Raw genomic sequence first — 7,099 nt, 5'->3', positions numbered from 1 at the left:
TGATGGTAATAGAAGCTGTTCAACAGTCTGATGGTAATAGAAGCTGTTCAACAGTCTGATGGTAATAGAAGCTGTTCAACAGTCTGATGGTAATAGAAGCTGTTCAACAGTCTGATGGTAATAGAAGCTGTTCAACAGTCTGATGGTCTGGTAATAGAAGCTGTTCAACAGTCTGATGGTAATAGAAGCTGTTCAACAGTCTGATGGTAATAGAAGCTGTTCAACAGTCTGATGGTAATAGAAGCTGTTCAACAGTCTGATGGTAATAGAAGCTGTTCAACAGTCTGATGGTAATAGAAGCTGTTCAACAGTCTGATGGTAATAGAAGCTGTTCAACAGTCTGATGGTAATAGAAGCTGTTCAACAGTCTGATGGTAATAGAAGCTGTTCAACAGTCTGATGGTGATAGAAGCTGTTCAACAGTCTGATGGTAATAGAAGCTGTTCAACAGTCTGATGGTCTGGTAATAGAAGCTGTTCAACAGTCTGATGGTAATAGAAGCTGTTCAACAGTCTGATGGTAATAGAAGCTGTTCAACAGTCTGATGGTCTGGTAATAGAAGCTGTTCAACAGTCTGATGGTAATAGAAGCTGTTCAACAGTCTGATGGTAATAGAAGCTGTTCAACAGTCTGATGGTAATAGAAGCTGTTCAACAGTCTGATGGTAATAGAAGCTGGTCAACAGTCTGATGGTAATAGAAGCTGTTCAACAGTCTGATGGTAATAGAAGCTGTTCAACAGTCTGATGGTAATAGAAGCTGGTCAACAATCTGATGGTAATAGAAGCTGTTCAACAGTCTGATGGTAATAGAAGCTGTTCAACAGTCTGATGGTAATAGAAGCTGTTCAACAGTCTGATGGTAATAGAAGCTGTTCAACAGTCTGATGGTAATAGAAGCTGTTCAACAGTCTGATGGTAATAGAAGCTGTTCAACAGTCTGATGGTCTGGTAATAGAAGCTGTTCAACAGTCTGATGGTAATAGAAGCTGTTCAACAGTCTGATGGTGATAGAAGCTGTTCAACAGTCTGATGGTAATAGAAGCTGTTCAACAGTCTGATGGTAATAGAAGCTGGTCAACAGTCTGATGGTAATAGAAGCTGGTCAACAGTCTGATGGTAATAGAAGCTGGTCAACAGTCTGATGGTCTGGTAATAGAAGCTGTTCAACAGTCTGATGGTAATAGAAGCTGTTCAACAGTCTGATGGTAATAGAAGCTGGTCAACAGTCTGATGGTAATAGAAGCTGGTCAACAGTCTGATGGTAATAGAAGCTGGTCAACAGTCTGATGGTCTGGTAATAGAAGCTGTTCAACAGTCTGATGGTAATAGAAGCTGTTCAACAGTCTGATGGTAATAGAAGCTGGTCAACAGTCTGATGGTAATAGAAGCTGGTCAACAGTCTGATGGTCTGGTAATAGAAGCTGTTCAACAGTCTGATGGTAATAGAAGCTGTTCAACAGTCTGATGGTAATAGAAGCTGTTCAACAGTCTGATGGTCTGGTAATAGAAGCTGGTCAACAGTCTGATGGTAATAGAAGCTGGTCAACAGTCTGATGGTCTGGTAATAGAAGCTGTTCAACAGTCTGATGGTAATAGAAGCTGTTCAACAGTCTGATGGTAATAGAAGCTGGTCAACAGTCTGATGGTCTGGTAATAGAAGCTGGTCAACAGTCTGATGGTAATAGAAGCTGGTCAACAGTCTGATGGTCTGGTAATAGAAGCTGGTCAACAGTCTGATGGTAATAGAAGCTGGTCAACAGTCTGATGGTCTGGTAATAGAAGCTGGTCAACAGTCTGATGGTCTGGTAATAGAAGCTGTTCAACAGTCTGATGGTAATAGAAGCTGTTCAACAGTCTGATGGTCTGGTAATAGAAGCTGTTCAACAGTCTGATGGTAATAGAAGCTGGTCAACAGTCTGATGGTAATAGAAGCTGGTCAACAGTCTGATGGTAATAGAAGCTGGTCAACAGTCTGATGGTAATAGAAGCTGGTCAACAGTCTGATGGTAATAGAAGCTGTTCAACAGTCTGATGGTAATAGAAGCTATTCAACAGTCTGATGGTAATAGAAGCTGTTCAACAGTCTGATGGTAATAGAAGCTGTTCAACAGTCTGATGGTAATAGAAGCTGTTCAACAGTCTGATGGTAATAGAAGCTGTTCAACAGTCTGATGGTAATAGAAGCTGTTCAACAGTCTGATGGTCTGGTAATAGAAGCTGTTCAACAGTCTGATGGTCTGGTAATAGAAGCTGTTCAACAGTCTGATGGTAATAGAAGCTGTTCAACAGTCTGATGGTAATAGAAGCTCTTCAACAGTCTGATGGTAATAGAAGCTGTTCAACAGTCTGATGGTAATAGAAGCTGTTCAACAGTCTGATGGTAATAGAAGCTGTTCAACAGTCTGATGGTAATAGAAGCTGTTCAACAGTCTGATGGTAATAGAAGCTGTTCAACAGTCTGATGGTCTGGTAATAGAAGCTGTTCAACAGTCTGATGGTAATAGAAGCTGTTCAACAGTCTGATGGTAATAGAAGCTGTTCAACAGTCTGATGGTCTGGTAATAGAAGCTGTTCAACAGTCTGATGGTAATAGAAGCTGTTCAACAGTCTGATGGTCTGGTAATAGAAGCTGTTCAACAGTCTGATGGTAATAGAAGCTGTTCAACAGTCTGATGGTAATAGAAGCTGTTCAACAGTCTGATGGTAATAGAAGCTGTTCAACAGTCTGATGGTAATAGAAGCTGTTCAACAGTCTGATGGTCTGGTAATGTCACGCCCTGGCTCTGGGACTCTGTTATGTTGAGCCAGGGTGTGTAATTTCTATGTGTTTGTGTTCTATGTTCTTTATCTAGCTCATGTGTTTCTATGTTGGCCGGTGTGGTTCTCAATCAGAGGCAACGTGAATCAGCTGTTGATTGTTGTCTCTGATTGGGAACCATACTTAGGCAGCCTGTTTTCCACAGTGTTTTGTGGGATCTTGTTCCGTGTATGGTTAGTGTCTGTTACCAAGGACGTCACGTATCGTTTTGTTTTTTTGTTCGTGTGGTACTCTAATAAGTAAGTATGTTCGCAAATCACGCTGCGCATTGGTCCACTTCTATCGACGAGCGTGACAGGTAATATCTGATTATTGAGGGGGAGAGTGTTTGGAAAGACTTTTCAAATACTGTGAGGAACTATTATCATTTGAATGGATGTTAAATAAACGGACTTGGTTGACATACTGTGTGAGGGGAAGGAAAAATGATTGAGAAGCCCAGCTGGGCACTTTCCTATATTTGACATTAGCAAGAACCAGGCCAGGTTCTGTCAACACGAACAGGACAGAGAAACCAGACACATGTTCATTTCTCACATGGAGCACGTAAATTAGTATATGAAATAAACCAAAGACTTGTTTCTCATCGGGTTGTGAACTCTGCAAACAACGTTTCCCACTCAGAGAATGAGAACGGGTAAATTACTGTAATTAATAAATGCATTAACAGAAATTAATGTAACCAAATGTACAGGGATTAACTGTAAATTGCCTGTTTTACAAACGGTAGGCTACAACACGGGCTACTATTCCAAGCTACTTTGCGGAGAGCACCGTTTTATTTTGCCTTGCCTACGGCTGCATATCGGCCAGGACCGGCCCTGATCAGCTTTGATTAGTCTATAAATAAAAAATTAATAAAAGATTCCATATCAAATTATACCAGGTTGGAGAGGATTGGAGGATTGTCCATTTGACATAATATTAGAGCATTATAGGCCTCAGAGCCAGAACAACCTTGTCTACAGTGTCCCCCCCCCACCCCCCGTCTCAGTCTCCAGTATTTATGCTGCAATAGTCTATGTGCCGGGGGGCTAGGGTCAGTCTGTCCTATCTGGTGTAATTCTCCTGTCTTATCTGGTGTCCTGTATGAACTTACATTAAGTATGCTCCCTCTAATTCTCTCTCTCTCCCTCTCTCCCTCTCCTCCCGGAGGACCTGAGCACTAGCACCATGCCTCAGGACTACCAGGCCTGATGACTCCTGGCTGTCCCCAGTCCACCTGTTCTGCCTGCGGCTATGGAACCCTGACCTGTTCACCGGATATGCTACCTTGTCCCAGACCTGCTGTTTTTGACCCTCTCTCTCTCATTCTCTCTCTCTCTCTCTCTCTCTCTGTCTCTCTCTCTCTCTCTCTCTCTCTCTCTCTCTCTCTCTCTCTCTCTCTCTCTCTCTCTCTCTCTCTCTCTCTCTCTCTCTCTCTCTCTCTCTCTCTCTCTCTCTCTCCTGCACCTGCTGTCTCAACCTCTGAATACTTGGCTATGAAAAGCCAATTTACATTTACTCCTGAGGTGCTGACCTGTTGCACCCTCTACAACCACTGTGATTATCATTTGACCCTGTTGGTCATCTATGAACGTTTGAACGTCTTGAAGAACGATCTGGCTTTAATGGCCATGTACTGTTATAATCTTCACCCGGCACAGCCAGAAGAGGACTGGCCACCCCTCAGAGCCTGGTTCCTCTCTAGGTTTCTTCTCTAGTTTTTCCTAGCCACCGTGCTTCCACATCTGCAGTGCTTGCTCTTTGGGGATTTATGCTGGGTTTCTGAATAAGCAACTTTGTGACATCTGCTGATGTTAAAAGGGCTTTATAAATACATTTGACTTGATACTGCAGTTGAATAATTAATGGTCAGACACATCTAACTGTTTCCTGAAGTGTCATAACACTTCTTACTTTGAAGAATCTAAAATATAAAACATAATTTGATTTGTTTAACACAGTTTTGGTTACTACACGATTCCATACGTGTTATTTCATAGTTTTGTTGTCTTTCTTGACGTTATTCTACAATGCAGAAAATAGTAAAAATAAAGAAAAACCCTTGAATGAGTACGTGTGTCCAAACTTTTGACTGGTACTGTATATTTAAATTTAATTCAATGTCATCCGCTAATATCCTCAGTAATTTTCCATCCAAGTTGTCAGACCCCGGTGGCTTGTCATAGGTGACAGACAACAATCGTTTTTTCACCTCTTCCACACTCACTTTACGGAATTCAAAATTACAATGCTTCTCTTTCATAATTTGGTCAGATATACTTGGATGTATAGTGTCAGCAATAGTTGCTGGCATGTCATGCCTACATTTGCTAATCTTGCCAATGAACAAATAATTAAAGTAGTTGGCAATATCAGTGGGTTTTGTGATGAATGAGCCATGTGATTCAATTAATGATGGAGCAGAGTTTGCCTTGTTGCCCAAAATGTCATTTAAGGTGCTCCAAAGCTTTTTACTATCATTCTTTATATAATTTATCTTTGTTTCATAGTATGTTTCTTCTTCTTTTTATTCAGTTTAGTCAAATGATTTCTCAATTTGCAGTACGTTTGCCAATCGGTTGTCCAGCCAGACTTATTTGCCATTCCTTTTGCCTCATCCCTCTCAACCACATAATTTTTGAATTCCTCATCAATCCAATGGGATTTAACAGCTTTTACAGTAATTTTCTTAATGGTGAATGCTTATTAGTAACTGGAATAAGCTATTTCATAAATGTGTCAAGTGCAGCATCTGGTTGCTCCTCATTACACACCACAGACCAGAAAATATTATTTACATCATCAACATAAGAATCACTACAAAACTGCTTGTTAGACTCTTACACAGTATATTAGGCCCAGCATTTGGAACTTTGGTTTTCCTAGATATTGCTACTATATTGTGATCACTACATTCAATGGATTTGGATGGTGCTTTAAAGCAAATTTCTGCAGCATTAGTAAAGATGTGATCAATACATGTTGATGATTTCATTCCTGTGCTGTTTGTAACTGTCACGCCCTGGCTCTGGGGACTATAAAATGTTGAGCCAGGGCGTGGATTTTCTATTGTTTAGTTTTCTAGGTTTGTGTGCTAGTTAGTGTATATCTATGTTGGCCAGGGTGGTTCCCAATCAGAGGCAGCTTGTTGTCTCTGATTGGGGACCATACTTAGGCAGCCTGTTTGGCACTGTTATTTTGTGGGATCTTGTTCCGGAAGGTTTGTGTTCAACCCAGGACTTCACGTATCGTTTGTTTTGTTGTTTTGGTTCGTGTTGTGTACTGCAATAAAAGAATGTACGCATATCGCGCTGCGCCTTGGTCCGCATCTGTCGACGGTCGTGACAGTAACTACCCTGTTAGGTTGAATGATAACATGAACCTGAACGGTTTTGACAGTTATTTTATTTTCATGAAGGTCCAGACTGTGTGTGTGCTGTGTGTGTGTGTGTGTGTGTGTGTGTGTGTGTGTGTGTGTGTGTGTGTGTGTGTGTGTGTGTGTGTGGGTGTGGGTGTGGGTGTGTGTGTGGGTGTGTGTGTGTGTGTGTGTGTGTGTGCGTGTGTGTGTGCATGTGTGCGTGTGTGTGTAGGCTGATACATGAATAATGTGTATACTATCATGTATAATGTGTATACTATCATGTACTATGTGTATACTATCATGTATAATGTGTATACTATCATGTATAATGTGTATACTATCATGTATAATGTGTATACTAACATGTATAATGTGTATACTATCATGTATAATGTGTATACTAGCATGTATAATGTGTATATTAACATGTATAATGTGTATACTATCATGTTGTATACTAACATGTATAATGTGTATACTAACATGTATTATGTGTATACTAACATGTATAATGTGTATACTATCATGTATAATGTGTATACTATCATGTATCATGTGTATACTATCATGTATAATGTGTATACTATCATGTTGTATATTATCATGTATAATGTGTATACTAACATGTTGTATACTAACATATATAATGTGTATACTAACATGTATTATGTGTATACTAACATGTATAATGTGTATACTATCATGTATAATGTGTATACTATCATGTATAATGTGTATACTATCATGTATAATGTGTATACTATCATGTATAATGTGTATACTAACATGTATAATGTGTATACTAACATGTTGTATACAATCATGTATAATGTGTATACTATCATGTTGTATACTATCATGTATAATGTGTATACTATCATGTATAATGTGTATACTATCATGTATAATGTGTATACTATCATGTATAATGTGT

Source organism: Coregonus clupeaformis, unplaced genomic scaffold (assembly GCF_020615455.1).
Source record: "Coregonus clupeaformis isolate EN_2021a unplaced genomic scaffold, ASM2061545v1 scaf0389, whole genome shotgun sequence".
In the NCBI taxonomy this organism is placed as follows: domain Eukaryota; kingdom Metazoa; phylum Chordata; class Actinopteri; order Salmoniformes; family Salmonidae; genus Coregonus; species Coregonus clupeaformis.
The sequence above is the reverse complement of the archived record's forward strand: the minus strand, read 5'-3'. Positions refer to the sequence as shown.